General features: G+C 36.6%; 1 protein-coding gene across 1 annotated transcript in view; it reads right to left on the reverse strand.

Annotated features, from left to right (window-relative positions):
- Positions 1-7549, reverse strand: part of LOC107617297 (IAA-amino acid hydrolase ILR1-like 4) — a 29375-nt gene that overhangs the window by 17834 nt on the left and 3992 nt on the right. The window lies entirely within an intron of this gene.

Genomic DNA, 7549 nt, shown 5'->3' on the forward strand with positions numbered 1-7549 from the left:
TTAAATTAGTAAAAAAAAACTTTTTTAAATGATTTTTTTTATTTTTTAGTATGTTTGACAAATTTTTAATAGTAAAAATAAAATCACTAAAAAAATTAAAAAAATATTTTTTTTAAAAAGTTATAATTTATAATTTTTTTAAAAAATATATTTTTCACATAATAAATGAACAAAAAGTATTTTATTTTATCTTATTTTATTTAAATATAATTAATAAATAAAAAAATTATATAAAAAATTTAAACATAAAATCACTTTTACTTTAAAAAAAAATATTTTTTAAAAATAACATCCAAACAAGCCCATTATCTTCACTTCACAAGTATGAAGTATCTCACCAATTAAATACAATAAACTACACAGGTTATTTTCCTTGTTACTTCTCTTCTCTGGTGCAATGAGAGAGCTAAAACTAAGCTCTCTCTAAACTTGAAAATTGTCTTCTTTAAATTTTTCTTCTTATTAGGTGGTCTTGGCAAAACAACACGTGTTATATAAGAACGTTTCTAATTTTAAATAGACACATACATATAATTGTTTGGGACATGTTACTTTGCACGATTGTCTTTTCCTGTATCTCACGTTCCGAATGATGCCAAAATATCATGAATTAAATTCATAATGTTCAACATTTTAATACTTTTATATTATTCTGTAGATATAAATAAAGATCTTGTTTGATATGGATCATATATAATGATACCTTGCAATCCCTTTCAAGTGATAGCTAGTAAAAACAATTATTCGCCTATCTACATGCATCACTAGGACTTAGTGTAAAGAAATTCAAACAAAAAATAAATAAAAAACATAAGTTACATATAAAAGTTTATAGAGAAAAAAACTATGACCCTACAGACCAATCTATCGCATCCTGCCAAAAATTACAGATTTGACCATGTGTGTTTAATAAGTTTTTTTGTTTTTTGGGCAACTTCTAAATTTTAAATTGCCCTATGTTTTCTTTTTTTTCTTTTTTTTTTTTAATTTTGGCGAATCGACCCAACCAGCATATTTAATCTATTCCCACACTCCTAGTTTATGACGTTGTGCATGCATGAATAAGCTTAACAAATATAATCCATATTAACCAAAATAAAAAATAATCAATATCAATCAACAATTGTATATTAATATGTATTTAGTATTTATATATAATAATTAATTTGATAATTGTCAGCAGTAATACACAAGCAATTTGTAAACTAAGTGACAGTTAAAAAATTAGTTACTAGAAAATTCTAAAAGCAGTTAGTTACCTTTCAGTTAGCTAATCAGTTACATTTACATCTATTTATACAGCTGTCTCATCACTTGTAAAACCACAAAAAAAATTCACACTTTTCATAATTTAGATCCATTTTCTCTTTCTCTCTACTCCACTTTCATTATCTTTAGCCTGATACCTTACATGGTATCAAAGCTTCAGATCCATGGAGCCAGTGTCTCAATTCACCACCAACGCACCAATGAATGTGACAAACCAAAATGTATTTGCTGTGTTTTCTGCAAATAAACTCAACGAAAACAACTTCAAAGTTTGGAAGCAGCAAGCCCTTGCGTGCATCAAAGTCAACAAGTTACAGAATCACCTAAACCCTGCAAAGATTCCAACAAAGTTCAGCTCAGAATTAGATCGCATAAATGAAAATGAAAGTCAAGAATATGCAAAATGGGAAGTTCAGGATCAATGGCTAGTCGCCTGGTTAATTGCATCAATGGAGCCAAGTTTTGTATTGCTTTTTAAAAATACAAAGCTGCAGTTGAACTTAAGACTGGACTGAAAATAAAAGCCCTACAAACTGACAATGGAAGAGAATACCTCTCAGCAGCATTCACTCAATTTCTTGAAACCAATGGTATACAACACAGGCTTACATGTCTCTACTCGCACCAACAAAATGAAAAAATAGAGAGAAAGCATAGACATATAGCAAAAACTACTTTAACCCTCCTAGCCCAAGCAACCCTTCCCTTAACCTTCTGGGGTGAAGCAGCACTCTCAGCTACCTATCTCATCAACCTGCTTCCAAACCCAAAGCTGAACAATATCTCACCTTATGAAGCCCTCACCCAAAACAAACCAGATTACTCCTTTCTAAGGCCTTTCGGCTGCACCTGCTATCCGTTCCTCAGACCATACAATCAAACAAAGTTCAACCATCGATCCCAAAAGTACAATTCAATAGTAATGGGGTACATGTCAAAGATCAATCAGGTAGCAGATTCACTGAAAGCGCTAGGAGCACCACTCTCTCGAGAAGAATTCATCGAAGTAACCCTAGCAGGCCTTGGTGAAGAATACAACACCTTTGTCACTATTGCAACATCAAGAATCGATCACACCACTGAAAGCGAGCTTGAAACACAACTTTTGACTCAAGAAGAGCTAATTAAAAGGTTCAGGAAAACAGAGCTGGGATTAATGCAAGTGAACATAGATCAAAGCAATGAAATTCAAGAAGGTTCCTAAAGAAGAGGCTACAACAACTATAATAGCAGAGGAGGCTTCAGAAGGCAGAGGACAGTTCAAAGGGAGAGGTGGAAGTTCCTCATGGTGGCAAGGCAGCCGACCACAATGTCAACTCTGTGGCAAGATCGGGCACACAGTTGTTCAATGTTACCACCGCTTCGATCAAGAATTCATGAATCCCCACCTTCAACGCCTAAACATAGCCCAGCCACCATCCCTTGCTTTCCACAACAACCCAAGTCCAAGACCTTCTCCACAGCAACAACAGTCTCTAAACACACTACAATCCAACCCTTCCAATCCCCAAGCACTCCTCACTATGCCCTCACCAGTACCAAACACTGCGTGGTACCCTGATTTGGGAGCCCCACATCACATCACCTATGATGCAAGAAACTTGGCCACTGGAACAGATTATGAAGGCACAAAGCAGGTTTTTGGAGGTAATGGCCAAGGTATGACAATTAGGCATATTGGAAGTACATTAATGCATGCATCATTATCAAACAAACCCTTTTAGTTACAAAACCTGCTTCATGTCCCTACCATCTTTAAAAATTTTAGTAAGTGTAGCTAAGTTTGCATTAGACAACTGTGTCTTTTTTGAATTCTGGCCTTACTTGTGTAATGTCAAATGCCAGATCTCCAAGAAAATCCTCCTCCAAGGACTACTTAAAGATAGCCTATACAAATTTGAGGGAGTTCAAATTGTTCCAAGAACTCTCAGTCCAATAAACACAGCATTACAAAACCAACATGCTACAGCACAATCACCCTCACTAATACTAAACCAGACCATACAACTACTAACCTAAAACAGCCCCCCCCCCACCACCAAATTCAACCCACCCACACTCACCATACCAAAAACTAAATCTGCACCCTCTATTACAGAAACACAAGATAAGCCCCTCACTAGTAACACAACACCTCAGTCCTTGATTACACCAGCACAGTCACACAACAAGCCCTCAAGCAATACACAAGCAGTTCAACAGTCAATCAAGAATACAGAGTCGCATTCTACTAGTGTCTTACCCCCTACCAATGTAAATGTAAACAGGCCAACCACAAATACAAGTCTGTCAAATGCAAATGCACTAATTACTTGTAACAATAAGAGTCTTACTGCACAATTGTGGCATAGAAAACTAGGCCACCCATCTGACAAAGTTACCTCTATTGTAATGAAGCAATGTAATGTCATTGACAATAATTCAATCAATAAAAACAATCTTGAATCCTCATTACCTTCATTGTGTCATGCATGTTTCAATTACCTCATTTTGACTCCCTTACCAGCTATGCACCTTTAGATCTACTGGGGTCCTGCACCTGTGTATAGTAGAACTGGTTGCAGGTACTACATCTGCTTCATTGATGCAAGCACCAGATACTCCAGCATCTACTTACTGCAAACAAAAAGCCAATCCTTTATTACTTTTCAAAAATACAAAGCTGCAGTTGAACTTAAAACTGGAATGAAAATAAAAGCCCTACAAACTGATAATGGAAGAGAATACCTCTCAGCAGCATTCATTCAATTTCTTGAAACCAATGGTATACAACACAGGCTTACATGTCCTTACTCGCACCAACAAAATGGAAAAATAGAGAGAAAGCATAGACACATAACAGAAATTACTTTAACCCTCCTAGCCCAAGCAACTCTTCCCTTAACCTTCTGGGGTGAAGCACCTCTCTCATCTACCTATCTCATCAACCTGCTCCCAAACCCAGAGCTGAACAATATCTCACCTTATGAAGCCCTCACCCAAAACAAACCAGATTACTCTTTCCGAAAGCCTTTCGCCTGCACCTGCTATCCGTTCCTCAGACCATACAATCAAACAAAATTCAACTATCGATCCCAAAAGTGCATCTTCCTTGGGTATGCTCCTAATCACAAGGGATATATTTGCCTCTCCCTAAATAACAAAGAATTCATCTCTAGAGATGTAATTTTCAATGAACATGAATTTTCCTACAATGAACTTTTCTCCTTCCAAACCATTACCAACCCAGCACCCCCTCAAACCATCCCTCTCCTCTCATCTATCTCTCCACACCTGCTACTCCAGCAGTACCACCTACTAATCTAGCAGCCCTTCATCCCTCACCACAGCCATCTCTACCCATTCTACCCCCCACTCAAACCGTAACCCCTAATCCTCAATTACCATTGCATACATTACATGATACTTTCAATATAGTTAATTTCATACCTGAAACATTACCTGCTTTGCATGTTTCTGTACTTCACAATTCTGATTCTGCAACTACTATTCCTGATGCCTCTGCGACTACTAATGCCTCTGCTAGTGGTTTTTCACTCAGTGCAGGTACTCTCCAGCCAGGACGACTTGAGATCGTGCTACCACTTCCTCCCTCTACTCCAGCGAATCACCATCCTATGCAAACACGCAGCAAGACAGGGAATCTTAAACCCAGGACCTATGCTGCGGTCCTTTCTGCCCCCTACCCTTGCCCCTGACCTCACTGAGTCCCTACCTATCTCTACACAACAAGCACTAGCCTGTCCCCACTGGAAGCAAGCCATGCAAGAGGAATTTGATGCCCTGATGACCAACAACACCTGGCAGCTGGTTCCCAGGCCTCCCATCAACCCTGACCCAGTGATTGGCTCCAAATGGGTATTTCGCATTAAGAGACACCCAAATGGCACCATTCAAAAGTACAAAGCTCGCCTCGTTGCAAAGGGGTTTCACCAACGAGAAGGGGTCAACTATGACCAAGTCTTCAGCCCAGTTGTTCGTCCGCCCACAATCCGCATCATGCTCAGCTTGGCACTTTCCAGGGGCTGGTCGATTTGGCAATTCGACTTCAACAACGCATTCCTCAATGGGGACTTGCATGAGACCATTTTCATGTCTCAGCCTGAAGGTTTCACCTCTCTCGACCAACCCCACCATGTCTGCAAGCTCCAGAGATCCCTATATGGCTTGAAGCAGGCTCCCCGTGCATGGTTCACAAAGCTCGCTAGCATCCTTAAGCAATTTGGTTTCACAAATACCAAATCAGATACATCTCTCTTCACCAGATTCTCTCCCTCTCTCCCTCTTCTGTGATGTATATTCTGGTGTATGTGGATGACATTTTGGTCACTGAGAGCTCTCAAGCTGAAATCTCCAATCTTGTTATTCAATTGAATGCTGTGTTTGCTCTCAAGGATTTGGGGGTAGGAATGCGGGATGCCAAGGCAGTCCCAACCCCAATGGTGTCCAGTCTCAAACTCTCAGCCCATGGTGAGGATGTTCACCAAAACCCAGCCTTGTACAGATCTATAGTGGGAAGCCTACAATATGCTACAATCACTAGACCTGAAATCACCTTTGCTGTAAACAAAGTATCCAAGTTCATGCATACCCCTTTGCAAAGTCACTGGAAAGCAGTCAAGCGAATTCTACAATACCTTACTGGAACAATAAACTATGGCCTAAGGTTCCAAAGAGCCGATGAATGTCGAATCTATGGCTTCAGTGACTCAGATTGGGGCAGTGACATTGATGACAGAAAGTCTACAAGTGGGTTATGTATATTTCTAGGACCAAATTTAGTCTCATGGTCAAGCAGAAAACAAACGGCAGTCTTAAGAAGCTCTACAGAACCAAAGTACTGAGGATTAGCTGCTGGCCTAACTGAAATCATCTGGATCCAAAACCTACTGAGTGAGATGAAAATCCAATGCTCCACCACACCAAACTTCTACTGTGACAGCCAGAGTGCAGTCTTAATGGCTGCAAATCCAATTCTCCACAACAAGAGCAAACATTTTGAGCTTGACCTTTATTTTGTAAGAGACCATGTTGCCCAAAAGAAAATCAACATCCTGCACATTCCCTCTCAAGATCAAATAGCTGACAGTTTCACAAAATCTGTCTCCAGCCTCATCTTTCATAAATTCAGAACCAAACTCAGAATCACAGAAAAATTGCAAGCTAATAGAATCTCATAAGATTTTAGCAAACAAAACAGTAGGATTGATGGTAGCAGTGATACACAAACAATTTGTAAACTAAGTGACAGTTAGAAAATTAGTTACTAGAAAATTCTAGAAACAGTTAGTTACCTTTCAGTTAACTAATCGTTACACCTACATCTATATATACAGCTGTCTCACTTGTAAAATCACAAAAAAATTCGCACTTCTCACAATTTAGATTCATCTTCGCTTTCTCTCTGCTTCACCTTTATCATATTTAGTCTGATACCTTACGATAATTAACTCTTTATGTTTCATAGAATATTTTTGTAAATCTAATACATTAATGGACAGTACTGCAAAGATGTAACTAAAATGATTAAAAGTTCAAAGTTGAATCATCTTCAAATGTTGAGAGCTTAAAAAATTTTTTTTTTAAAACCACTATTTGGATCACGTAAAGAAATTCACATGATATAAAAGTTATTGATTCAAAAATAAACTCTTCACCTTTTTATTTTAATAATGCACTCATTTTACAGAAGTCATAAAACACTACAGTTTTAGTCAGTTAGACAACACTGCATCTATGGTGAGATATGAGACAACACATCAATTGGATTTTTCAATTGATGGGAGGATGGATCCATGCATGTTGCCAACTGCGAACTATATATAATAAACTAGCATATGAATTCTAAAGTTCAAGCATTTAATTAATTAAGGATAAAATATATTTTTTTGTCTTAAATTTTGTTTAAAATTTTAAAAATATTTTTAAGTTTTATTTGTTTTAATTTTGTTCCAAAAATTTTCGAATGGTATCAAATAATATATCCTTAATAGTTGATTTTTTTAAAAAAATTTAAGACTAATTTAATAACAATTTTACATAAAAAACCTTTAACATAAATAAATTAGACATATATAATTGTCATGTATCATTGTTGGATTAATTTTAATTTTTTTAGAAATTTGACTGTCAGAAGTATATTTGATGTAAATAAAAATTTTTAAAAACAAAATTAAAATAAAATAAAATTTAAAATTAATTTTAAAATTAATTTTAAAATTTTTAACAAATTTTAAGAATAAAAAATATAATTTACACATTAATTAATTAATAAGAAAAG

This window comes from Arachis ipaensis, chromosome B09 (assembly GCF_000816755.2).
Source record: "Arachis ipaensis cultivar K30076 chromosome B09, Araip1.1, whole genome shotgun sequence".
Lineage (NCBI taxonomy): Eukaryota > Viridiplantae > Streptophyta > Magnoliopsida > Fabales > Fabaceae > Arachis > Arachis ipaensis.